The sequence below is a fragment of the Euprymna scolopes genome, chromosome 9 (assembly GCF_053919585.1).
Source record: "Euprymna scolopes isolate OS-2025 chromosome 9, ASM5391958v1, whole genome shotgun sequence".
NCBI classification, from domain to species: domain Eukaryota; kingdom Metazoa; phylum Mollusca; class Cephalopoda; order Sepiida; family Sepiolidae; genus Euprymna; species Euprymna scolopes.
This window is the reverse complement of record NC_136490.1, coordinates 21,641,802-21,668,747: the sequence shown is the minus strand read 5'-3', so window position 1 is coordinate 21,668,747 and position 26,946 is coordinate 21,641,802. Positions and strand designations below refer to the sequence as shown.

The window sequence follows — 26,946 nt, the reverse complement described above, 5'->3', positions numbered from 1 at the left end:
AAAAAAAGGATGGGAAGTAATTTTCTAGCAACTTCTTTCGATCCTCCTTCTTTTTCTTCTTCTTCTTCTTCTTCTTCTACCTTCTCCTCCTCCTCCGGCTTCTCCTCCTCTTTTTCTCATGTTCTTCTCTATTTAATGTCTGTTGTACTCTCCTTTTATAATATTTGAAAGTCTACTTAAATACTCCATTTTTCTTTTAATTTTTAATATTACCATTTATTTATTCCTCGTCAGCCTGCTCACTTCATCGCTCCCTTCCTTCGTTCTCTTCTCAGTATCTCTTTCTCTCCCTCTCTCTCTCTCTCTCTCTCTCTCTCTCTATATATATATATATATATATATATATATATATATATATATATATATATATATATATATATATATATAAATTTATAAAATATATATGGCGATTAAGCTACACTGAATATTCGGCGTTTCATCCACTCTAGGATTCGTCAGGCTTATGCGCATAAGCCTGACGAATCCTAGGTGGATGAAACGCCGAATATTCAGTGTAGCTTAATCGCCATATATATTCTATAAAATACTAACTAGCTCTACCTACATATTGAGCACTTTTGAAGTAAATACTTAAAGTTTACCCATAAATCTATACTTTCGTATATAAATTTATGTGAGTAAATGAAGTAGTTATATATATATATATAGACAGACAGACAGACAGATAGAAAGAGACAGAGAGACAAACAGACAGACAGACAGAGACAGATCGATAGATAGATAGATAGATAGATAGATAGATAGATAGATAGATATGGATTTTAGCTAATTAAAATAGAATGGCATACCAAAATGTTTTACATTGTTTCAAAGTTGATTTATTTTTAGAGTCCATTTGTTTTTTACAAGGGAGTCATTGCTTGTTAAGGCCCGAAGGCCACTCGAGGATGAGGGTTAATGAGTGTACGATAGTTATCGGGACAACAGCGTAGTGATCGTTAGTATTTGGAATTTGGTACGATTTGATTATTTAAGGGTACGACTCATCAAGAACCTGTTTACTTTGGACTTGAAGACGACCATATTGTAATCAGCTGGAAAGCATACAAGCGGTACAGAGTTACACAGGCAGGCAGTTTTATGAAAAAAAAAAGCTTTGTTCGTAGAATCCAGATTAAGATTTATGCACTGATAGAGAGTTAGGGGAATTTTTGATAGTGGTTTTAGTTAGACGACTGTTTTGTGAAAGTTTGGTAAGAGAGGCATGGAGTGAGGCTCAGATGAACACTTACTATGATAATAGAGCTGAGGCAGGATTGCAACGTCTCTTCTGTGGGAAAGATGTTGCAGGGAAGAGAAAAAGGTAGAATGATAATTCTGTAATTTTTTCTTTGTAAAAAAACTGAAACAGTTTACATTAAAACTCCACATTTGTAAAATCTAAGAATTCACAGACAAAAAGTCACTTGTTAAGTACTTTAAACAATTATTTAAAAATCTTTTGAAATGGAACAATTCATACGAGCCATGTAATTCAAAGGAATTATCGTTAAAGTTTATAAAGTTAAAAAAAAATAAGGAACTTAAGACTCGTCAGTTATTTTATCTTCACCCATATTAATCTATAATTTATCTACGATATGAAAATTAAATGTCTGAAAGCATGTCCAGCAAAAACTTGAAAAATACACAACAAACAACAACAAAGTTGATAGCGTTTTAATCAGCGTGATCCGGGCAAAATAATAAAAAGTATGAAGAATATTCATTCTTTGGCATTTGTATCAGTTAATGTTTCTATTTACAATGTCTCCCCATGAGGAAAAGTTAGACACGAGGGTCATTTTTTAATGTTGGAGAAGGAACAAAAATAAAAATTGTTTCTTTTATGAAGAATTTCTCCTCCACTAACCGAGAACAAAAAAAAATTGAAGTGCAGCATCAGAACAGATACTACACTTTTATCTTGGCCGGAAGGCCCAGAAGAAAGCATCACGTAAAAGAAAGTAACGTCTGGTGTTTGCACAGAGTTATTTCCCTTATGGTGATTAGAGTTGTATACGTGTGTATGCCCAGAGAGAGGAATGGGCTAAGTGAAGGAGAAATTATTAGAAGAGAGGAGAAAAACGGGGAAGAGAATGAGAGAGCGATGGAAATTATGTTATACAATTGCCCTGACAACGCACGATATCCCTGCTGGTTATTTATAAAGGATAATTATTAAGCTATTTGTTATTGATATAACATCAATCCCTTTGCATTGTGTCGAATTATACATGCATATGTTAAATATTCGGAATATATTTTTTAATATTATGAATAACTTGTATTAATTTACACGAGGGATGGGCGGACGTTTAGGAAATTGTTCCTTACCTTTAAATTATACAATTTACACTTTTTTTCACGTTAATCTAATCGATTACAAACTTCACTTTCAGATTTAAAAACAATCTCGAAAAAAAAACATTTTATGACTTTTATCGTTGAGAATCAGTTTTCAATTATAACGTTCTACTAAATTGAACACGTACTTTGTGACCATCACTGAGAAAAATATTGCGACTCTCTCACGTGACCGGTGATTATTCCCGTCTAAAAAAACGGGGGTTAGATAGGGAACTTTGTCAACATTCCTTCCAGGCCCTCTTTCTCACGCCTATCCTATCTATTTCATCCGCGTCGTCTTGCTTGAAAGGATCCTAACTATAACGTATTTAAACCAAGTTAAATTAAACTAAACAGAAATGTTATTTGTACCAAATGCTAAAAGTTAGACCCGTCGAATTGTCAGATGTTTTTACTTATAACCTAAAAAGTGTTTTTATTATAATATTTTTGGAATTTTTTTCGATGTTAAAATAGGACATTACTGTGATATTCATTTACAGCATACTTGAAAACCTATAAAAGTCGTCACCGAGTTGAAAAGAAAGTAAAAATTTACCCTAACCACTTCTTTAAACTGCAATAATCACCGGTCCGCGGGAGAGTCGTAATATATTTCTCGGTGATCGTCGCAAAGTACGTGTTCAATTTAATAGAATTTCATAATTGAAAACTGATCTCCGACGATAAACGTTCTAAAAAAAATTTTTTTTTTCAGTTTTGTTTTCAAATCTGACATTTAAGTTTGCAATCGATGAGATTGACGTGAAAAAAAAAGAAAAGTGTAAATTGTGAAATTTAAGAAATGATAGACCAATTTCCTAAACGTCCGCCGAGGGATCTTCTAAAAGTAATGTCTTTTATTTTTATTCCGTCCAAATGTATCATAAGGAAATTGCAAATTGATGATTGAACTTATGCACTCATGACCTGAAAGTTTCGTCTCTCTGTTGCAGATACTGGCGATGTGAGACTCTAATAAGGCAACTCCTGTCATGGACGTACTTCAGAAAAAGAAATCCGTCATTGAATTCCTCCATGCAGAAAAAAAATCTCTATAAACAACTCTTTCTTAAACTCCCTATTGCTGACACAAGCCATATATGATCCGATTACGCCCCCTTTCATGTCTGGAATATCATAAAACATCTGATAGTGGCAAATCACGTGGGCCTGTTACAGTACAAGAAAAATACTCTGCGGAAGTAGTCCCTATCCTCTCTAAACTTAACAACAAATGTCTTGCCGAATTTTGTTTTCTTGATAGCTGTAACATTGCCTTTGAGGTACAAGTATTCGAAAGTTTTAGTGACAAACTGATCCGCAAATTTATTACCCCATTAGTCTCACTTCGTTCTTCGCAAAAATCCCTGAGTAGCAAATCAATCTAGCGATATTCTACTACATAGTTACTGCTAAACTTCTTTCTGGATATCATTAAATGTTTAAGCAAGGCAGTTTTACTGCGGATGTCCTAATGGTCATCTCTGAACGCATATACGATACGTTGGACAAGGTATATGCAATCTGGGCGGTAGCGCTTGATGTATTGAAAGCCTTTAACAATGTCTGGAATAAAAGCGTTCTCAGTAAAATTAAGTTGTACTATATTATTAATATAATCTGTCTTCTAGCTAAAAGAAAGGGCCAGGTTGTTTTCAATATCCGTACATACAAACAAATGACAGTAATGTGGGATTCATAGAGGTGGATCATTGAACTTTTATTATTCTTGATTTTTATAAATTATGCAGTTGCGTCCGAGATGGGTATATTTGACGATGACACAACACTATTTTCGGTATGTGGGTAAAACCAGCACGTACATATTCAAATCAATGACTTAAACATGCCTTTTAATCTATAGTTAGATGGAGACATATTAAGATAGTAACATTTAATGCTAATAAGACAAAGCCTCTTTTATTTCAACGGTTATAAGAAACCTTTTAAACCATGAATTGCCATGAATAACAGCACTCTACCCGAGAATCTGACATCAAAGCGTCTCAGTCTAACATTCACAGGTAAGATGAATTAGAACAAATAGAGGGTGTCCAAATAAAATGTATACAAACTTTAAATTATCTCAACTTGCTACATGAATATGCTATACTACGTTCGCAAGGGATGTTTAGAAATTAAAAAAAAGGGGCACTTCCAGCAGAACATATCTTGATAGTCCCCTGCGAAACAGATAGTAAGGACGAAGAGGAGGTATCGAGTACTGTCCACGCTCACCGGATTTGACTCCCCCCCCCATGGATGTTTTTGTGGAGCGGGAGTGGGGCCATGTTAAACACATGGATCATACCACAAAATGAGCTACAATGAATGAGTTGAAAGCAACCATTGAAAGAAGATGTGTCAACATATCAATTGAACTGATTAATAACGTTTTCTATTCAATCGGTGAGCGTGGTCAGCTGTTCATGAACCACAATAGCCAATAATTTGAACACTTTCGATAGTTAACTGGTTTCCATATTTGTTCACAGTATTTTGACGTATGAAACTTTTATTTCTTATAATAAATGTTGGTTTATGGTCATTTAAAGAGTGTATACATTTTAATGGGACGCCTTGTACATGCCAAGTTTGCTACATGGTAAGTAAGCTCCTTCTACTGTGCTAGAAATATTATCGCACCTGGCAGTATACTATTTCCCTATAAAACCACCATTCGCCTATGCATAGAGTATTATTAACATATCTCTGCTGGTGCACTAACCACGAGTCTTCCATTCTTAGATGTAGGGTAAAAACAAATTCTAATCTAATAGGTTTCACACTCTCTTCCAGAGCCCAACTTTTGTCTTATCACCGTAATGTTGCATCTGGGTGATTGTTTTCTGAGTACTTTATTAGAATGTGTTCTGGTGAATTTTATGCTCTGGTATCCCATTGACTTAAATGATCTCGACTAACTCGATTATCACTTAAATTCACCCCTTTCACCATTGAGGTTCTTGGATGCAGGGATGGCGTTCTACATTTTTTTACAAAGGCATCACCACTTATCAATGCCAAGAGGCCACTCGGGGATAAGGGTTAAAGTGTGTACAGTAGACAATTGGACAATAAAGTAATAGTTAGTAATGAAAATTCGATAAATTTGTTAACTTATATGGAACGGGTCATCAAGAACTTGTTTACGTTAGACTTGAAGACAACCATATTGTAGTAAGCTGGAAAGCAGGCAAACGGAAGACAATTCCACAGGCGTGCAGTTCTAAGAAAGAAGCTTTGTTCATGGAATCTACGTTTAGGTTTAGGCACAGATAAAGAATGGGGGAAATTATTGACAGTGTTTTCTGCTAGACAGGTGTTTCTTGTAAAAGTTTGGCGAGGGGGGGCATAGATTGGAGCTCAGTCGAGCACTTGCAATGAAAATAGCGATAAAGCAGACACAAACTTGCAACATCTCTTCTGTGAGAAAGAGGTTGCAGGGAAGAGAAAAGGACATCCCTACGAGGCTATTTTGAACTCTATCAAGGCAGGATAAGCCTTTTCTAGCAGCCTTAATGTATTCTTTCAACAGATTTCTAGACTTTCGAATTAAATATAAAAACACAGCAATAACTGTATAGTTCTATTCCAAGATAAAAATATTTATTTTTCATGCAAAGCACGACAGGAGACAGTATTGACATAATAATAACCGTTTGTTTCTGTATAACGAAACGGATCTGCAAAAAAATATACCGAAGTTTTAACATGTTGGAGAAACTGTTTAACATGAAAAATAAATCTTTGGATCTTTGAATGTAACTATACTGTCATTTTCTACCACACTTCTCTTAAGTTTTGGTCTACACACTGTAAACTTGATAGATAGGGAACTTGATCCTGTGGAACAACTGCGATTTGGATTTTAGCTGGTAAAATAGCTATAAACAGGCTAAAATGTAAACAAAAGCATTAACTTTGGCAGGAATAAGTCAAATACATCTGTTTCTTCTGCGCATGCGCAAATATACAGCAATTATAGATTAAACAAGATTTTTGGGGCGATTTTCGTGCACGTATGGATTTGTCATACGGTAACGGATAATGCTGGAAAGCTATATGTTTTGGTTTCGATTGTAGCTGATTACCCCAAGTCGTATATTTTTAAAATTTAGAATTCACTACGATATGTTGGGTTCTATCAAAGAATCGAGAGAGAATTGACCTCATAATACATATGAAATTTGCATAAATTAACATATGTACTTTTTTTACACAGTAATAACCACTTATCAAGGCTCAGAGGCAACTCAAGGATAAGGGTTAATGGGTATACATTAGTCAATGTGATTTTTGTAAGTTGGATTACATAGGGAGGCAGTTCATGAAGAACTTGATTACATTGGACTTGAAGACAAGCAGATTGTAGTCAGCTGGAAAGCAGACCAACGGAAGGCCACAGGCGTCCAGTTCTAAGAAAGAAGCTCCGCTCATGGAATCTACATTTAGGTTTAGGCACAGATAAAGAGCGTGGGAAACTATTGATAGTGGTTCTGGCTAGACGAGTGTTTTTCGTGAATGTTTGGAGGGGGGTATAGATTGAAGCTTAGACGAGCACCTGCCATGGAAATAACGATAAAGCAGAGACAGACTCGCAACGTCTCTTCTCTAGGAAAGAGGCTGGAGGAAGAGAAAAGGGCATACCTCACAAAGCTACGAATCTATTTTGAACTCTGTCAAGGCAAGATAAGCTGATTCTAACAGTTCCAGTCCAGATGTAGGAGCAGTACTCCACCCTTGGACGTAATTGGCTTTTATATAGATAGAGAATTGCATCAGGAGTGAGATATCTACTGGAGTGGTAGAAGGATCCTGCTATTTTCCCCGCGACCTTGGCAACGGATTTGATATATGTGTTCCATTTCAGATCGGGAGTAAAGGTTAAACCCAGAAGCTTATCAAAACATGAAGCCTCCCCAAGACGAGAGCTATTCATTTCAATTGATGCCAGAGCGTTGATGATATAAAGATAGAAGCTTGGTTTTAATGCATTAAAAGTAACCAGCCACCTCTTTCCCTATTGTACCATGCACTCAAGATCAGAGGAGAGAAAATCAGAGAGAACTTGGTCATTTACAGTCTTTGATGTGGTACCATATATGATTGTGTCGTAAGCATAGATGTTTACGAATGATGTAAGGATGTGATTTGGAAGATCATTAATGTAGATCAGGAAAAAAGTTGGGCCTAGGATGAACCCCTGAGGGACCCAGCATTAATACCGAGAGCTGATTTCTGCCAGTCAACGACTACTATTATGAACATATCAGAGTGAAATGATTAAGAAGACACTTCCAGCTATACCATAGCTAGAGATCTTGTGAAGTAAACCTTTGTGCCATACCTTATCGAAGGCCTTTGATATGTCAAGAGCAATTGCCCTAGAGAGGAAGCCTCCGTCGAGAGATTCACTAATCCTATGAGATAAAACTGTAAGCACGTCTACCGTAGATCTAGCAGAACGGAAACCATATTGCATGTCAACAAGAAGGTTATTTTTGCTGAGATGGTTGGCTATTTCTCTATTTAACACAAATTTCAGCAACTTACTCATGACTCACAAGAGACTTATTGGCCTTTACTGATAGGTAGATGAAGGATCACCTGAATTCTTAAATACAGGGCATACTGATGAGATTTTCCATGGTGTTGGGAGGCATTTCTCCTTAAGACAAAACTTAAATAGCTTTGTAAGTATGGGCGCTAGTTTTGGTTAAAGTTTTTTGAGCACTATAATTTGAATGCTGTCAGGGCAACATCACGTACAGATATTTGTATGTCACATAGCGTATTTTCATGTATACGAGGAAATGCTGGGGGTTGACGGCCTTGGTCGTTTAGGGTAGAATTAGCTGCAAAGTTCTTGGCAAAGAGTTTGGCGTTGTCTGATGCTGATGAGATTACACCAGGTCCATTGATGATAGTTGGGATAGGGCACACGCTCCTGGTCAGGATTCTGTTTGGTATTTACTAAAAATGATGGGAACCAAGCCGCTGTTCATCTACTTTTGACTTGACGAGCAGAGCATACAACTCTCTCGCGTTCTGCATTACTTTCTTACAGTGGTTGCCGGCGGTCCTGAAAGCAGCTTTAGTTTCAGTACAGCTATTACGTTGGAAGCAATGGAAAAGTGATTTCCGTGCGCAATGACAGCAGCACATTCTGGAGAGAATCACGACTGGCTGTTAGGTTTTTGCTGGAACTTTTTCGAGAGTATAAATCGGTCTATACATACAATTAACCATTCCGTCAGGTCTGATACTATGGAGGACACATCCTTGTTAAAAAAGAACGCAGAGGTAGATCAGATATAAATATACGGAAGCTCTACAATTCAGCAATAGAGTATTGATACTCTATTGGAGAGGTACGTCTGAGGACCTATTACATTTCGTTTTTATCTGAACTGATACAAAAGAGTGGTCGGAAGATCCCAGTGGAGACAGAACGGAAGATAAACATAGCTCAGGGCAAATTGTGAGAAAAAGGTCTAGGAGACTTGCGTACTGGCCGTCAGTGTCGGGCACACGGGTGGGTTCGTGAACAATCTGAGTGAGGTCATAACCAATGGAGAAATCGTGACAGAACCTCCCCTCGTTGACGGTCTTGTTTGAGTGATTTAACCGTTCCACATTGGGAACATTAAAGTCTCCACAGACGTGAATGTTTGCTGAAGGATACGTAGACAGGACGTGGTCAATTTTCTCAGATATGCTTTTAAAGATAGTAACTCCACTGCTAAGGGGGCGATAGAGTGCAAATATAAATGCTGTAGTGTGGGCTAGTGCAACGCAGAAGCACATATAGGGTAAGTTAGGATCTTCTCTAGAGATGTCCCTGCCACATGGAAAGCCGTCTTGGGGTCGGATTTAGAGGTTAAGTTAGAGTATCCTTTAATTACAAACGCATCGAGGGAAGTAGCCGGTCCAATGCCAGTTTCACTTAAGAACATTAGGTCTGGTTTAGTCTCCTGTAAAAGAGTTTGAACCTTTGGAAGGTTGGAACGCAGACCCCCTGATGTTTTAGAAGGAGACATAGTAGTGGGGATCTACGTTGGTAGTGGGAGATCTGGGTTTGATCAAGTATTTTTTTCTGGAAACCTCTTGATTGAGATTTGGGATTTGTGGAATAGGTCGACAGACTTGCTTAGAGCAGGGCAGAGACGGAAAGTAAGAGAAAAAGAAACGAAGAATTTTTTGTAGCACATGATAAGGTAAAGCCATAACAATTACCCACTAATATGGCATTGAGAGGCTCCACCAGAAGCTACTGCATTGTCCAGAATCCATTCACCAAATGGCAATACAGCAGCCCCAGTACTTTGCACCTACTGATAGGACAGCCTCCTTAGTGGTTAATCCAAGGTTCGGGTCTCTGACTATAGGGCGGATAACGTCAGTCCAGTTGAAACGTTTACCTCCAGCACCTTTACTAGTGACATGGCCACAAGGATAGACAATACATTTTCATAACTTTCTACTTAGTTCCACCTATGTATTTGAGCACGGCTGAAGTAAAAACTGAAAATCGTATATATATATATATATATATATATATATATATATCCTTAGATCATTTTATGATGATACATGATATACATATATATATATATATATATACTAGCAGTTAAGTCCGGCTTTGCTCGGACCCTATGTAATGTTCATTGTTCATAAGTGTATGTGCATAAGCATACATATATATTAAAAAGTTTGACTCATGTCCAGGTAACTTAAATCTAAAATTTCAAGTATTTGGACTTAAAATTGACGGAGGAGTTTAGTCGAGTCTGCAAAGGTCAACTCTTTCAACTTTGACCGCTTGGCAGCCAAATTCTCGGCCAAAAACCGATTAAAAAAGCTTGTCCTATGTCTGCATACACTTTATGTAAAATTTCAAAAGTTTAGACAAAGAGGTCTTTTTTTTTTTTAAACTTTGACCCCAATTTTGACTTCTTAACATTTATTGTTTTGGGCTCAAATCAAATTAAAAGTTTGATCCATGTCCGAGTAATCTGCATCTCGAATCTCACGTGTTTAGACTCAAAATTAGCGGAGGACTTTGGTAGAGTTTTCAAATGTCAAAACGTTGAACTTTGACCCCTTGAGACCTATATTTCTGGCCGAAAACCGATTAAAAAGATTTCCCCAAATCTCAATATCCCTTATGTCAAATCTCGAGTCTGTAGACTGAAAATTGACAGAGTAGTTTGGTAGGGAAATGCACACACACACGCACAGACCAACATACAAACAATTGCTCTTATATATATATATATATATATATATATATATATATATATATATATATATATATATATAAAATAAAAAATAATGATGTTTACTTTTCTAACGTTGTATACTTTTAATATCAATAACCTACAAAATTGTGCTTATATATACGTGTTATTGTTCATGTCTTTACCTGTTACGCTATAGAAATTTTATCACATTAAACAAGACTTAATCCAAACAAAACAATAAAATAAAAAATTATATTAAACTTTAACTTTAATATTCAACTTTTGTTTTAATTGAAATCAATAGATTTTCTATTATATTAATGGGTTTTAACAATGACTTCTTAATTGCCAACTCTAATATTTGACTAGTTTGTACCTTAAACAATCACCAAGTACATTATAATCTCCAAAAGTAAATGATATGTACTTTTATATAACATGAATTATACTTAAATATATATAAACTCCGTAATATTTTATTGAATTTACTTAAAGTTTTATAAAAAGTTAATTTAAATTTTGGAAACACACACACACATATATATATATATATATATATATATATATATATATATATATATATATATATATATATATATATATATATAATACATTTATGACAATTATATATGAAAGTATAATTTTATGCGTAACTTTTTAGTATTTACTTCAACAGCGCTCAATACATAGGTAGAGCAAGGTAGTAAGTTATCAAAATACAGAAAAGTTATGAAAATGTGTTCATGGCAATTAATTGCCATAATATACTTTCAGTTCTTAATATGTATATATATATATATATATATATATATATATATATATATATATACATATATATATATTTATATATATATATATATATATATATATATATATATATATATATATATATATATATATATAATAGCAGACCGCGCGGTGTGTCCTGTTTGTAAAATACGCTTAACTATATATGTTAATTTAAGCAGATTTCGCATTTATTATAAGGTCAATTTTCTATCGATTCTTTCATAGTAGCCAACATACCGTAGTGATTTCTAAATTTTAAAAATATATGACTTGGGGTAATCAGCTACAATCGAAACCAAAACATATTCAAGTTTATAGTGTGTAGACCAAAAATTCAGAGAAGTTTGGTAGAGAATGACAGTATAGTTGCATTCAAAGATCCAAAGATTTATTTTTCATGTTAAACAGTTTCTCCAACATGTTAAAATGTCGATATATTTTTGACAGATACGTTTCGTTATACAGAAACAAATGGTTATTATTATGTCAATACTGTCTCCTTTCGTGCTTTGCATAAAAATAAATATTTTTTATCTTGGAATAGAACTATACAGTTATTCTTTTATATATGTTGTGTTGTTATATTTAGTGTACATTGTAACGGATATGGGTAACTGATGAGCCCAAATGAGGGTGAAACTAACTGATGAGCCCAAATAATAGCGAAACTCGGGTCTTCAACTTCCGGTTTATTAGCTGTCATGACTCTTGTGAGCTGCGACGTTGTTTGGCTGTGGTTATTATATAATCCCTCACATTCTGAATATATATTATGCATATATATGTATATATATATATACACACACACACACACGCACACACACACACACACACTGGGTGGAAAGATAAAGTTGTCGCCCTAAAGAAAACAACACTACAGTTTTTTTTTAATTTGTTTCCTAATTTATTGAATACTACATTAAATAATTCGAAACTGGTGATATGCCGTAGAAAGCCACTAAACTAATTCTTGTTGTATCGTTTTCTTAGCTTTATTTCATTTACAATGTATTTTTCCAAGTACTCTAACCACTCCGTGATATACTCCTGAAAACTGTAGTTCGATTCTCAGTGTGAGCGATTGAAAACTACAATTCCAAATTACTTAGGGCCTTTATCCAGTTATGGCTGGCGAAACAAAAATATGCTACTTTTGTGAAGTAAATAAAAGGCTCCGTTCGAAATTCTATCCAAATTCCCGAGTTCGACTGAAACATGCCCGAGTTCGACAAGATATACCTGAAGAATGTCGAAGTTTACATCAACCGAAACGTTGTGAAAATGACACCCAAGATGAGAAAAGTAGTCCGATGAATCCGAATAATACGAATAACCAATCACCTCACAAATTTAGATGAGTCAATCCAATTCTTATTGTATGGTTTCCTTTGTTTGTTTGTTTTTGTTTTGTTTTTGTTTTTTGTTTTGTTTTTTGTTTGTTTGTTTGTTTTGCTTTCTCATTTTTCTTAGAAATCTTACAGATACTGCCAACATTTTTCCGTAAACCAATTCCTTTCATCCTTTTTCATGTTTTTTTTTATCTTATCCTCATTTTATGTCTTTCTTTCGTTTTTGTTTTCATTTTTTGTCTAAATTCGGTTCCTTCAAATACGTCACTCTTCCGTTTGTAAACCTTTTTTTTTCTTCTTGATTTTTAGAACTTTATTAAGTTTTGTCGTTTATCCTAACTTTGATCTCTTTTTTTCTTTCACGTTTCTAACTTCAGTTCTCTCAGATCCATTTTTCTTTTTAAGCTTGTTTTTTGTTTTGTTTGTTATTTGTTTGATCTTCTTTAGTTTTTTTTTGTTGTTGTTTATTTTACTTTTTTTTTTTTTTCAATCAAATCTGCCCTTTTCTTCATTTTTCTCTTTCCTTTCTCCGTCCATCATTCACTTCCTCTGATTATGCTGTATCAATAAATCTTCCACAAAGAATAATTTATTTTTGGCATACAAATGACGCCGAACCCCCAGCACTCCGAAACCCTAACACCCGAAACCTCTCACTCTGGCGCTTTTGAAAAACAAAAAAAAAAAGACATACCCTCTCCGAGTCTCCCTTTCTTTCGTACTGTAATGAAATTATTTTAAGAAAGTCGGCAAGAATTAGGAGGAGTTTATCGAGATGGGACCGGGCATTACAAAATGTTGAATATTAAACAAAATGGGAGGGGAAACAAAATAACGGAATGACAAAAAATATGAATAATAAATAAGTGAAATGAAAAGAAAAAGGAAGGTAAAGCGAATTGAAAGGAATTGAAAGAATGGCGGCGTTCAGGGCATTGGAGCAGACGACCGGGTAGAGTAGTTGAACAAATAATTCTTCCACGGATGAACAACGTCAAATTCACTAAAGAAAAAAAAAAAAAGAAGAAAAGTTTATTGGAAAAAAGAAAGAAAGAAACATTCAAAAAGAAAAGGAAGAAAACAGTAGAAATATGAAAGAATAAAAGGGGAGTAAATATAGAGATGTTGGTTTCAGTAAGAGGAATAGTGAGAGGAGGGAAAATATATATTGAAAAAGAGATAGATGGAGGTGGACGAAGGGAGGAGAGAAAACTGAGGATAAGGCAATTATATCGATATATAGAAAGAAGAAAACTAAATTAGAAAATAAAGAAAGAACTGTAAAAATCAGGAAAAAAAAGGAAAGAAAACTGTAGAAGTAGACACGTATGGAAAAAGGTAATATCAAGATGATATTAATATCTGCAAGGGGCATAGTGAGAGGAATGAATATATATAGGGAGAGAGGTGGAAGCAGAAAGAGACTGGAAAGTGAACAAGGAATTTAAATGGATATATAGAAAGGAATAAGAAAAAACAATTCAACTTGAATAAGATTATAATCAAAGATTAAGAAAGCGAACAAAAGAGATAGTAGAAAAAGAGAAAATAGTAAAAATGAGAATTTTCATTGTCTCAACATCCGTCGGTTGAGGTCTCTAGTAACAGCTGCGTCTGAGCGTAAACCATCGATATTTGTAAAAGAAAAATATATGAATGGAGCTCTTTAGGTAGTCGATAATGTAAACAAATATAAAAGCAAGAGCCCATTGCGTAATGGATAAAGTATTTGGCAAAATTCAGTTGTAAATAACACTCTTCTGGGGGGTGAAGGTCTCATCCCCGGTGCGGGCGACACTCAAAATAAAATTACGAATTACTTAGGACTTTTACTCAGTTATAGTTGATGGAACGAGAGCATCTTACTCGTGTGGATTAATTTAAAGCTTCCGTGTAAAATTCTGTAGAGATTTCTCAGTTCGACAGAAATATTCAACAAGATACTCCTGTGGGAGTATATGAAAATAACACTCAAGCTATAGAAAAGTAGTCGGAATAATGTACATAATACAAATAGAAAATTTGTCCTACTTTCGTGGAGAGCTTCATAACATACGGGTTACATATCTGATTGCTGGGCGAACCGTCAAGTTTCGAATCGCATCTGAAAATCTTAGTATATCAGCTAGTGTTTATATCTATTTTTGCAACGGGTCTCGTAAACAGGATGTGTTATAAACAAAGTGTGATAAAAAAAAAATCAAGCAGGCGATTTTTTAAGAAATATGTTCTGCAGTGGAAATTGAGATGCTGATGAATTTAGCGAGCGATGAAAATCTATATATATATATATATATATAGGAGCCTTGACTGTTGTACAGGGGGTCGGATTTCAATCCTGGCTTGAGATAGTTGCCTGTCTAGCCGCACTGATTAGCTGTGAAACAGCGAAATAGTAGTTTATGTGGATGACTATATATATATATATATATATATATATATATATATATATATATATATATGGTTTGATTGCAGCTTATGTATAGGCCTCAGTCTTTGAAAGATCGCAAAACACCTCCTATCAAAGAAAGACAAGGTACGATTTGAACTGTTAATTGCAGAGAGTTAGATTTTTAAAGGCAATGGTTAATAGGTAAAAATAAAGAAATGGAGATGCCCTGGTATTATTGTAGCTATTTTGTTAAAACTGCAAAAGTATTTATCTAAACTAGCAGTGCTGCCCGGCGTAGCCCAATCGTAAAGTACGCTTAAATATGATATTTTAATTCTTGCAGATTTCGTATATTTTATTATAGAGTCAATGTTCTGTCGATTGTTATATATTATAAAGGTGCGATTTCAAAACTAAAAAATATATCTTAGGTGCATCAGCTTCAATCGAAACTTAAGCCAAAACTTGTAAAGAAAATATATGTATGTATAACTTGAGGTCTGTAGCTATAATCGAAACTGAAACCAAAACTTATGAAGAATTCTGGATAAAATCATTTATACAGAAAATATATGACTTAAGTGCTATCAGTTATAATCGAAACTGAAACCAAAACTTATGAAAAATTCTGGGTAAAATTATTTATAAAAAGAAAGTGGAGCAAAAGTTCCCAGGGGACGTCAAATTCTGGTGAAAATGGACAAACGATACGGTTTTAGGCCTTAACATATGTAAATTTAAGTTCTGCACCATGCAAAAAAGGAAATGACTAAATCCATCATTTGCGCCCCGTCCCATGTAGCCCCAATAATTCCCAAGACATATTTAAATGTGAGTTCAGCACCATGCAAAACTGCTAAATAGATATACACAGAAAATTTGGAAGAAATGTGGTAAAATAGTCCCAAAAATAGATTATTTTTATTAGCCCTAGAAGAGCCGTTGGGGCACACCTAAGACGTACCACGAAGTATAGACACGTAAAATTATATAGAAATCAGTTAGTTACAACTTTTCAGATAGTTATATAAAAATCTAAGACATCCATTTTTTTTGTTTTTGTAATAAGCACAAAAGTGTCAAATTAAGCCATTTTAGCCCGAAGGGCACCCCTGAGGGGTGGGGGGAGCAACCGGAGTTTTCCCGGAAAATCCGTTGTTACATTTTTATTCGTATCATGTTTAATGTTTGTGCAAAATTTTCAAAAATTCCAAGGCATAGTTATTGAGAAAAGTGCGGACAGACGAACAAACGAACGGACGAACAGACGAACGGACGAACGGACAAGGATGAATTTACAGGTCCATCCTCTTTTTGTCGGGGACCAATAAATGACATGAATGCCATCAGCTATAATCAAAATCGAAACCAAACCTTAGGGAGAATTCTTTGTAGAATTATTTATTACAAGAAATAAAAGTTCATAACAATTAAACGACAGTCAATCGGATGTAAGCGCGACACACGAAATAAATAATACACACGCTATCCTATTGATGTATATACATAATCTGTTTATTGTTTTCCAAAGGTGAAGTAACCATTAAAGTTTAACGAGAATAATACAGGAGTGCTCAAAACCGAAGTAGAATAGGTCGTTCTCCTTATTTGGTTTTACAAAAGCAATGATATCTTGCTACACAGTCATTAGCATGTTTCTGTCAGTTGTTTACTTGTAACCAGAGACCGATTCAGGTGATGCAGCTTATACGAAAGTAAAGATTGCAAACTTTGCTTTTGTATAAGCTGTATCGGCAACTAGCTGACCGAAACATACTCATGACTGTGTAGCAACATATTACTACTTATGTAAAAACAAATAAAGAATATATATACATGTATATATGTATATATATATATATATCAATATCGAGTAAAACGATTCATATATATATATATATATATATATATATATATATATATATATATATATATATATATATATATATATAAGTTGAAATATTGATAACGTGAACTAAGTGCTCAACGCGTGAGTAGATTTTTTATAAATAAAATTATATAACCATTAGAGGGAACGTTTGCGAAATCTATCATTGCATTTGAACGGCAATACTTCTTTAAGTCAGAAACGTATTATAATAGATTTCAGGTGGAGGCATACTCGATAATCAGTTTCTTCACTTCAACCACTTACAAAATAAGACAGAAATTATTTAGAACCTAGAAATTTGATACTTAAGCATGCAAATAATGGCTAGATATGAGGGAAATGTGTGTAAGGTGATATTTACTTCCGTTCTACAACAGTAGTACTACATCAGGAAAGTGAGAAACGACAAACTAACACTGTTAAAGGAGATGTTCTCGGGCCTAACAAAAATTGCCTGGACAGCCCCATCGACATTCTCCATTCTCTTCAGGGAGTAGGCAATAAATACAACCTCCAAAAGATGGGAAGAAAAGCCTGGAAAGTGGACTTCTTAGGAATACAAAGGATTTTGCAATTTTTACCACAGGCAATAGGGATAAGGCTCTGCAGTCCCAGGTTAAGACGAGTGTGAGTTGGAGTACATTTCGTTTATCTCCTGCATATACCTTGTTAGCCCGATCTTATTGCGTTAAGATCATATGCAGATTTAACCATAAAACATAAGACGATTGTGGTCACTTCCGGTCTCTAACTTTTAGGATTGCAGTACATTTAATTTGTAAGTGTTTTTATTGGCGGTCATTTTACATTAAGCATGGACTTTTTACGTTACTTTTGCTTACACTTCATTCGTTTTAAGGGTTTACCCAGTTTATATGTGCATAGCCCATGGAAATCTCCGTGACACACCCAACATGCGTACGATGTGTGTTTAAAAGTCGATTCCTATCTTGTGCTCCGTTCGGTGGAAAAAAAGGAACCACAATGATGGAAAAGATGAAGAAAACCACATTAATTCTTGCGCCTAGCATACCAGTCGAGCATTTGTCTTCGACAATCCACCCGATAAAAACTTAATCATTGCGATGGCCCAATTTTTTTCTTGGGCTGGGGTACTCGTTTTTTTTGGGGGGGGGTCAGTTCTAAACACTTGTCTTCTGGCTATTAGATGACTTTAGTTTATGGATAACTTCTGTCGGGTCTGACTGGATCGAAGGACGGGTAACATTGGCCCGGCACAATGAAGGAGACGGTCACAGCTATTGAATACACATGATGCATTATCACACCTAAACTATTTCTTTTAATTTTCATAATTTGTATACTTTTATGTTCGGCGTAATCATATTGATATGTTATGGTTATTGGTGCTTATCGTTAGATCACCGAAGGTAAGCAACATTGAGCTTGGTCAGTATAAGATGAGTGACGATTTGGGACCACCAGGCGCTGTATGTAGGAGAATGTCGATACTTTTCTGTAAAAACTGCAAAAACCTAATGTCGTTATCTCCCCTAGAGGGGATATACATGCAACTGAGAACTGCTTCTGAATTTGATATTCCCTTCAGACTTCCTTTATCAGAGGAAGTCGGTTAAACCTGCTTAGGGTGAGTGCCGCTGGCTTTTTTTGTTATTGCTTTAACTTAATTTATTCTTGCTTTTTGCTGATAAGTTTTGTTTTTCAAGCATAAACTAGGATCTTCTTCGATTTGAATAAGAAGTTTGCTAGCCTCGTCAATTGTGCCTGACAACAAAGCAAGGTCATCTGTGTAATCAATGCGTTAATTTTGGTACCGATAGAGCTTTTGAACCAGACAAAAGGTGATTTTGTTTAGCATCTTCCGGCCCTTTACCTAAACAGTCGAAAGATGCCGAAACGCTTATCCAATTAGAATACTCGAGAAATGTATCTGTAAATTGGGGAACTTTTAACATATATGGTAGGCAGAAATCTGCAAAATGAACTGGACAAAACGTGAACTGTTTTTAACCTAATCCTAACATGACCTTAAGCTAAACCTAATCTAGTTTGTTTTGCCCGTTTTAAAAGCGTCTAACAAATGAAACGCAGAAAAGGGTCTGCACAAATCATTGTTGCATTGAATATGTTCAATAAAATTTATCGAAATAATAACTTTTAACTTCCCTATAAAATAACACCTGTTTCACACGGTGTTGTGCATATCTTTCTATATTATTTCTGTATTTTCCTCCAACCATCTTCGCTGTCCCTTAGAGACATGCTGGTTTGCTTCTGCCTCAAACCACCATTTTCTTTATTCTTTATAATCTTTAGAATGTGTGCAACATTAATCCATGCATTTCTGTCATATATGATTTTGTGGCATTCATAATCACTACCGGGACCTGTGGAAATTCTACAACGGACTCTTTCATATGTAATATATTGATGTTGGAATTCTGTGGGTGTTCAGCATAAATGGAGGCGCCCTGATATAATTGTAGCTCTTTTGTTAAAACTGAAAAAATATTTATCTAAGCCAACAAGGACGCCCAGCGTAGCCCGGTTGTAGAATGCGCTTAAATATGATATTTTAATTTATGTAGATTTCGTATATATTATTATATAGTCATTTTTCTATCGATTTTTATATAGTATAAGGTTGTGATTTAAAAAATATAAAAATATATCCATATGACTTGGGCTCATCAGCTTAGATCGAAACTGAAACCAATACTTCTGAAGAATATATATATAACTTGCGTTCCTTCAGCTATAATCGAAACCAAAGCCAAAACTTAAGAATTCTTGGTAAAAGTATTTATTTAAAAAATAGATGACTTGATTCCTTCAGCTATAATCGAAACCGAAACAAAAACTTATGATGAAGTTTTGGTAAAATTATTTATTACAAGAAATGGAAAGTCATAACAATTAAACGACAGTCACTCGAAAGAAAAAAGATGTAAGAGTGACACACAAAATAACACACACGCTATCGTATTAATAATATAGATATTTTTTAAAACTATTTTTCATCACAAACAAAGTTTATTGCCATTTGGGCGTAGGGACAACTATTCGGAATCAGGTACACAGGGCCGTCATGTAGGGAGTTTTTTTTTATGAAAATCGCTCAGACACGATGTAAGGAAGCTGGTCCAGAAAATAACAATTTTTCCCTGATGGAATGTGTGGGCTAAAGAATAAAATGCAGGAAGCAAGAGTTACACAATTGGCGAAAGTAAACCAAAGATACATTTTCTACTCGCCTTTAACTTCTGCATTTTAGTGCAGTAAGGAAAGCAGTAAACAGAAAGGGAATTACAAAGTCTAGAGGAAATAAGCTATTAGAGTAGAGTACTTTCCGGCATTTAAGGACCTCAATAGTTAAGAGATGAGATTTTGCTTAGTGTCGATTTTTTCTATAGGGAACACACAAACGTCACAACATAGGCACAAATATTACGTTGTATATTTATATATATATATATATATATATATATATATATATATATATATATAACTTTATATATATATATATAACTTTATATATATATATAACTTTATATATATATATATATATATATATATATATATATATATATCAACGGGAGGGGCACTCGGCTTTGCCATATCGTAGAATACGCTTAAATATGATATTTTAATTTTTCAGATTACGTATGTATTATTATACAGTCATGATTCAAAATTAAAAAAAAAAGTATTTGGGTGCATCAGCTAGAATTGAAACCACACCAAAGACCATAATCGTGTCCGGAGAATTTGTTTTCATCACCCTGGTCACGTCCCTCTTTTTCCTGGCAATCTAGCAATGCATTTTGAGGGTGCTGGCAATGGTCCTGCTGTCATAACTTGGATCGGTAGAAAGCATGAGTTGTACAGAGGCTCATCTCCGCTCTCGCTTGTTAAACATTGTCACTTTCAGACATGACAGAAGGCTCATATCGTTCTTGGGATCTGTATACAACTGGCCAACAAGTAGATGGTCTGCAACAAAAAAAAGAAAACCGGTTTTCATCAAACGGAAATGGAATCATGTCGTCATTTCTAGGGCGACAATGTTATCGTTCTACTGTGTATGAAAAATATCGGCCGTCAAAAGAGAGCTTAATGACAAATAAAATTTTTACTTTTCAGAGTGCTCAACTAAAGCAGGGATGGGTGTGCTGCCTCTTTTTTCATCATTCTTTTGTGTGTGTGTGTGTGTGTGTGTGTGTGTGTGTGTGTGTGTGTGTGTGTGTGTCCTTCTCTCTCTCTCTCTCTCTCTCTCTCTCTCTCTCTCTCTCTCTCTCTTTCTCTCTCTCTCATACACACACACAGGATTTTTGCAGACTACTGATCTCATTTTGAGTACCCTTTACACAACTTTTCGGTCGACCTTCTCCAGATATATCTTGTCGAACTCAGGAATCTTTCTATCGAACTCGGGAATCTTTCTGTTGAACTCGGGAATCTGCGCAGAATTTAAACGGGAACCCATTATTTAATCCACGAAGATACCAGTATATCGTTTTGTTAGCCATGACTGACTGGGTATAAGTCTTAGTAATTCACGATTGTATTTTGAGTTTAGCCTGCACTGAAAAGTGGAACCTCCAACTTTCAAAAGAGTGTAACTTTACAACTGAATTTTACCAAGTACTTTAACCACTATGCCACACGTCTGCAAGAAAGATTCCCGAGTTCGATACACGAAGAAGGTCAGAGGTTACAGCGATCGAAACGTTGTGAAAACACTCAAGGTGATAATCCAAATAATACGAATAATCAATCCTCATCTAAAAAATTCAAAACCGTAACCTCTCTTTCTCTTTCCCCGTCTCTCTCTCTCCCTCTCTCTCTCTCTCTCTCTCTCTCTCTCTCTCTCTCTCTCTCTCTCTCTCAAACGCACACGCACACAAATCTTTCTGTCTGGATTACCATCTCTACTCCTCCACCACCTGGTTCTCGACTTGATTTGCAACAATCAATTTTGTGATCATTTCTTTTTCGTAATTCGATGCGCACAAAATGCTAGGTTGTCCGCTTTTAGCAAAATGATCGAGAAATCCACTAATTCCTTTCCGAACTAAATTGGAAGGCGCAGATCGAAAAAGAAAGGTGAAGTGACTACATAAATAAAATAATAAAAAGGCTGGAGGGGGTGACACAATAGGAGTAGTGGTGGGAAGAGCCTTGGACAGACAAGGTACCATCAGTCCGGCTCGATCCTTCTCGTATAAGAGGGACGACGCAGGAAATGGTCCGGAACCCATTACATGCCCGTCGCAGGGCGGGCCCAGGAAATTACAAGGTTCGACAGGCTCCACTGGAGACCCGTTCGACTTCAGAGATGAAGTGGGGAACCTTATTTTCCTTATAGTTTTATTGACCTTTGTTTTTTAGGTCTTGTATGAATATAGTCTTTGTCTAGGTGTCCTATTAGCTTTCCTTGAGTTTATATTTGTTTCTCCCCTTCTATCTCTCCCTCCCTCTCTCTCTCTTTCTCTCTCTTGCTCTCTCTCTCTTTCTCTCTTCCTCTATCTCTTTCTATCTCATTTTCTTTCTCATTTTTCTTTTATTAATTTTGATCTTTGTGCTGTCCATTTATCGATCACTATCCTATTGTTTCCCAAATTAGCTCATCTTTTTTAATCTCCTATTCTAAAACTCTCTCTCTCCCTCTCTCTCTCCCTCTCTCTCCCTCTCTCTCTATCTATCTATCTATATATATATATATATATATATATATATATATATATATATATATATATTCATCCGCATACAGTACTGTTTCGCTGTTTAACAGCTCATCAGTACGGCTAGACAGGCAACTGCCTCAAGCCAGGATCGAAACCCGACCACCCAAATGACAGTCAAGGCTTTTCCCCCATTACGCTATATGGCTGATGTTGTGCAGGTAATGAATTAACGATGTTTTGACATCATCCAAATGCCTCCGCTCGATTTGTTTACACAAAGAGCGTCGCTTAGTACACTAATGGCAGTTTGTATATCACTTTCCAATATCCTCAACTCAAGATAGGGAGCATTATAGTCATCTATATACAGTAGTTTCGGTGTTTCTCAGCTCATCAGTGTGGCTAGTGAGGCAACTGCCTCAAGCCAGGATCGAAACATATATATGTAGTGGCGCCAGAAAAAAAGACCGTACTTGTCATTTTTTTCAAAAACCGCAAATTTAAACTAAATGGAATGTAACTGTTTAAACAACGTATACTTCATTTGATTCGCGTTTTACTATAATTTTACCTATTCATATTTTACTTTTTAACTGAATTATCTTACATCAATTTAAAAAAATTATCTTCAAATTGAGAAGGCAAAAAGAAACCTCGCACAATCGAAAATTGTTATTTAAATGTAACTTTTGAATATTAATGCAACACAAATACAACAGGAACACAATGAAGTAGTTAATATTTAGTAACATAGCTCTCCTGTAATTTGGCAGCCTGCTTTTTAGGGGCATTCCTTGAATTAGTCTTAGGCAATACTCCGATGAAAGGGCATCCCACTTCTCTTTCATATTTGTCCAAAGTTCTTCCAGATATGACATTTTATCATTGCGTAAATAGACATCAAGCAACGTAGCTTTTGCTTGATGAAATTTTATCATTTCGTAGCTGTTGCTTGATGGTTTTGATAGGATTGAGCTTTGGAGATTATGCAAGCCAGTCCAAACACAGAATATACATATATATATATATATATATATATATATATATATATATATATATATATATATATATATATAGTGTAAAATTTTGTTGAAAATTCAAAGACTCACGCTTTCTTTTTTATAACCTTCGTTTATTTCCTGGATTTTCCATTACAGCTGTTTCATTGATGAGTAGGCAATTTTACGATTTATGTTTCCATAAAAATATCCTGTCTCCATCAACTTCTTCAGATGTTTATCCATTAGATTTTTACAACAAAAGTATATTTCAAAAACAAACTTTAAAAATATATATATATATATATATATATATATGTATAATATTTAATCATTATAGTAAAAAAAATTATTATGTCAGCCCCTTTAAGAAACTCGTTTCTTATCGTTGAGCACTTTCAGTTGAATTAAGTCGATCAATTTAGCTCTTATGCATAGATCGTATAACGATTAGATTATTCTGACTGAAGTAAAAAACAAAAAAATACAATGTTTAAATTCAACGTTATTTCACGCGGTTAATGATAGTCGAATGGATACGGTCTTTGCCAATCAAGCCAGAGATGTCTTTTGTTGCCATGTTGGAATCTATCGACTAGTGTTAATCGTGACACTCTGCACTGAAGATTCCCGAAAGGAGGAAACACTAGTGTCTGTATACATTTAATTATTGTAGTAAAAAATAGCTGTATATATATATATATGTGTGTGTGTGTGTGTGTGTGTGTGTGTGTGTGTGTGTGTGTGTGTGTGTGTGTGTGTGTGTGTGTGCGTGTGTGTGTGTGTGTTTGTGTGTGTGTGTGTGTGTGTGCGTGCGTGTGTGTGTATACATAGTGGGTATATAACATTCAATCTCTGAACAGATATTATCTATTCAAAAATAAAAGGGAAATGGAGATATACTTAGTTGACAAAGATTTATTAACGAAAATTCAAATTACTCATATGCAGAGGTATTTTACACAATTACCGTACTTTGGGTTAATTGCGCCATCTAAAAAAAAGTGCTCTTTATATGCGTGGTTACCAAAAGAACAATTACCCTGGACTTGGCGTAATTACCCCAAAGTACGGTACTAATATTTAATTGCATATCCTCTGTTCTGCCTTACAGTCTCCAAACTCTTTTCAACTGCTTACTACTTTCTTTCAAGCACTTGCTGGTAGTTTCAGCCATTCTTCTTCACAAACTTCAATTAATTGATATTCTTGGGATCTCTTGCATGTATTCTTAACTTCAAAGTTTTCCACAGATTTTCGATAGGATTTAGGTAGGGTGACTGGCTAGGCCATTGTACAACATAGTTTTTTAAGTCTTGTGATTGGGATTATTGTTTTGCTAGAAGATAAATTTACGGTCCAATCTTAAATCTGTGGCAAATGTATTTTGTTGCATTCATTTTCCCTTCTATAATTTCCATTTCTCGAACTCCATTTTCAAGTCTAAAATCATCAAACTTGTACCTCCACATTTTACATTGAGAAGATGGTTTACATTATGTGTCGATCTTCCTCCATACACGGGTGCGCATGTTTCTTCCGAAAAGCTCAAATTTTGTTCTGATTCACATTGATATTTATAAACAAATTTTTAACGATCCTTCACATGTCTAGGACTCAACAATGAAGTCTTTACAATTCAATGATCCTTTGATTGTGTCCTTGCTTATTTCAATACCTGCGTTCTGCAAATATTTCTGAATTTCTGAACGAGCCAGAAATGATTCTTTCTTAACGTTACGAGCAATGTAACGAGCAGTAACATCATTTAATTTACGTGATCGACCACTTCTTACAAGATTTTTAGTAGAAACACACCTTGTTTTCTACTTTCTCATATCAGCCCCAACTGGACTCCACCAAGTTTAGTTCTGATCTATTTTTCTGTACTCCTTTCCATCTTTATGCTTTGCTATGATTGGAAAGATATGAGGTAGGTTCTTTCCACTGTCGGATCTGTGCCGCGGGTTGCTTGATCTGTGCAAGTTAATAGACTTTCTTGCGTGTGTGTAGCGTGTTTGCTCAGTTAGTAGAGTGGTCGCCTAGCATGCAAAAGGTTCGGGTTTCAAATCCTGAGCGCGGATATGTCTAACTGATGAGCCCAAATGACGGCGAAACTCGAGTCTTAGACTTCCGGTTTGTTGGATTCTTGGCTCGACTTCGACTGTGGAAAATCTTTATATATATATATATATATATATATATATATATATATATATATATATATATATATAGGATTGATATGTAGTTTGCTTGAAGAATTGTGTGGGATAGGTATGTAGTAGAAATTAAGACGGCTATCGCAATGCGAGGAATGAAATATAGCCGTTGTTGGTTAAAGGAGACGAAAACAAGTGGAGATTTACAAATCAATACGTACATACATATATGTCTATATATATATACATATATTCATTCAGTTGTATTAGATACAAATGTCTTACTTGTTATGGTTGCAACAATATCCATTATTAATTTCGGTTTGGTAGACGTGACAGATCGATTCAAAGTATGCTAGATGATGGAGCGGAAGTTGGATAGCTGTGTGGAGCCTCGGAGAAAATGTAAGGAGGGAATTTATGTATGGTCTGATTAGGTGACTAACATGTTTTTGTGTTCCTTTTTTTATAAAAAATTTTTTGTATATATATATATATATATATATATATATATATATATATATATATATATATTTATTTTTATTTATCAACATTTTTTTTCGTTTATAACTTGTTGCTTTAGCGTGAGCTCTTTTTAATTTTGTATATTCTCTGTCTATGTAGTTGTCTTTATTATTTTTTTTCTTGCTGATATGTATTAGGTGGGATGACTTGGTTTATCTAGGTCACAAATTCGCTAGTAGACTGGAGCCGCTTAGCTTTTGAAGGATAGAAGTAGGAGTGGGGTGTGAGAGAGGCTGTTGGGGTGTTTAGGTTAGTGTTGCGGTTGTCAGGAATAGGAAGATAGCCGACAGCCGACTGGGAGCGCTCCATCCCGCACCTCCTCCTCTCCTCTCTCACATCCCACTCCTACTTCTATCCTTCAAAAACTAAGCGGCTCCAGCCTACCAGCGAGCAAAAAAAAAATAATAAATAATAATAAAATAATAAATAATAATAATAATAATAATAATAATAATAATAATAAAGACAACTTAATAGACAGAGTATATACAAAATTAAAAAGAGTTCACGCTAAAGCAACAAGTTATAAACTAAAAAATAGATAAATAAAAATAAATAAAGGTATATATACATACA

General features: G+C 35.0%; 1 pseudogene; it reads right to left on the bottom strand.

Annotated features, from left to right (window-relative positions):
* Positions 1-1,795: 1,795 nt before the first annotated feature.
* Positions 1,796-1,951, bottom strand: LOC145285302 (U2 spliceosomal RNA; annotated as a pseudogene).
* Positions 1,952-26,946: the final 24,995 nt, after the last annotated feature.